The sequence below is a fragment of the Nematolebias whitei genome, chromosome 7 (assembly GCF_014905685.2).
Source record: "Nematolebias whitei isolate Nwh7 chromosome 7, NemWhi1, whole genome shotgun sequence".
Taxonomy (NCBI): Eukaryota; Metazoa; Chordata; class Actinopteri; order Cyprinodontiformes; family Rivulidae; genus Nematolebias; species Nematolebias whitei.
This window is the reverse complement of record NC_056504.1, coordinates 48,574,849-48,576,741: the sequence shown is the minus strand read 5'-3', so window position 1 is coordinate 48,576,741 and position 1,893 is coordinate 48,574,849. Positions and strand designations below refer to the sequence as shown.

The following is a 1,893-nucleotide window of genomic DNA, read 5'->3' as shown; positions in this document are numbered from 1 at the left end:
TAAAGAACCTTTGTTCTATAATAAAAACATCTGTTAAACAAAATGAACCATTGTAACAGTGATGTAAAACAAAACCTTTAGCAATCATTTCAACATTTAATTTCTGAAAGCATTTTGAGGACCCTCACTTGGTGCTTCATGACCCACAGCGGGGCCCTAACCTCAACTTCAGAAGCCAGATTTTAAATGCAGTACTTTTTATTCAATTATATATTGAAACTTAAAACCACGTGACAACACCTTAAAAAAATAAAGTAATATTTTATTTTTTTATCATACAATCTTTTTAATGTGGTCTCATTGTTGAGAGGCCTGTTATAAATGTACAAAATAAAAATATAGATCAATCACTACAGTTCATTGTATTTAAAAGTATCAACGAGGGATAAAGACTATTTAGATATTAAAAATATTCGTTTTATGCTGGTTCAGTTTTCCCTGTTTACAAACGTTTGACCTCCTAAATATGGCGCCGGGTAGTGTACACGTCCGCACAGGAAGCGGATCAGCCGCCGCGCATGCGCGGTAGCTCCGCCAGGATCCCTGTAAAGATGTCTGAGCAGGCGGGGAGGGAGCGGAGCGGAGAACCCGAAACAAAAGCAGAGAACCCGCAACTGTCTGCCGTTCCACCGTTCAAGGTAAGAGTCGGAGAGCCTGTAGAGATCCTCCGACCACACCGGCAGGTGGATGAAGGTTTCGGCTTGCGGAAGAAGCAGGTTCTGGTTGCGTGGCGAGCGAGGTTTTGTAGTTCAAAGCAGAAATGTTGACGAGGGCACGCAGAGCAGCGACAGGGGCGTGTCCGCCATCTTGTGAGCAGCAGCTGCGTGTTGAAACACAGACCGAGCGGACAGCCTCAAATGGCCGCTTGCAGCCCGACAGACGGGGAGGCCGCCGTGGCTCTGGGTGTTTCCGGCACTTTGAACGGGTTCAGCCGCTCATGGAGCGGTACCGACAGCTGCGGTGTCGGTTTGCTGTGCGCGGGCTTCGACGAGCAGCCGCAGCCTTTTGTTGCCCTCCTCCTCCCCCTCCCTGTTTGTTTGGAAACACTGCAGTGCGCATGCGTGTAACCATGGCGCTCATTTCTGCGTCCGAGAAGAAAAACAGAATCAAATGTGAAGAGCGACTCATCCCAGCGCGTGCTACCGCGTCCGCAAGCACACACCGAGGCTCCAGCTCCTCATCGATCACTGTGATCAGACGGAGTGACACAAGACGCGTTTCCCGCCTTTTCATCAGCTGTTCCTCCAGTCAGTAAACAGCCCGCCTGTTTTCAGTCAGGTGTTACAGATCACAGGTCAGAACCTGAGACTGGCTCCAGACGGTGTTACCTGTCCCAGCACACCTGTCATACATCTGTCTGCACATCTGGGAGTTCTGTACAACTCTGAGCTGCACTCTGTAAAATAGTTTCAGTGCAGATGTCACAGCTGTGTCCGTTTTGTCCACTTTGCACAAGTCCCAATAAAAATTTTAAAAATCCATTTTCTTCTGCTTATCTGGGGTTGGGTCGCGGGGGTAGCAGCCTAAGTAGGGAGGCCCAGACTTCCGTCTCCTCAGCCGCCTGGGCCAGCTCTTCCAGGGGAATCTTAAGGACAGTAGATCGACTGGTAAATTGAGCGCTTCGCCTTTTGATTCAGCTGTCTCTTCACCACGGCACCTATCGATCTCTCGTTCCATTTTTCCCTCATTCGTGAACAAGACCCCGAGATACTTCAACTCAACTTGGGGCAGGACCTCCTCCCTGACCTGGTGAAGACACTCCACCCTTTTCCAGCTCAAGACCATGGCCTTAGATTTGGAGGAACTGATCCTCATCCCAGCTGTGTCACACTCTGCTGCGAACCTCTAAACTGCTAATAAAAAAATATATATATATATATATATATATATATA

The 1,893-nt window shown here is 48.2% G+C and overlaps 1 protein-coding gene across 1 annotated transcript in view; it reads left to right on the top strand.

The window, feature by feature from the left end:
* The first annotated feature begins 553 nt into the window (after nt 1-553).
* The window catches only part of pcif1 (phosphorylated CTD interacting factor 1), an 8,482-nt gene continuing 7,142 nt past the window's right edge, over nt 554-1,893 (top strand). Inside the window, exon 1 of the mRNA XM_037679712.1 lies at nt 554-638. The gene's annotated coding sequence lies outside the window, so the exon portion shown is untranslated. The remainder of the gene's footprint in view (nt 639-1,893) is intronic.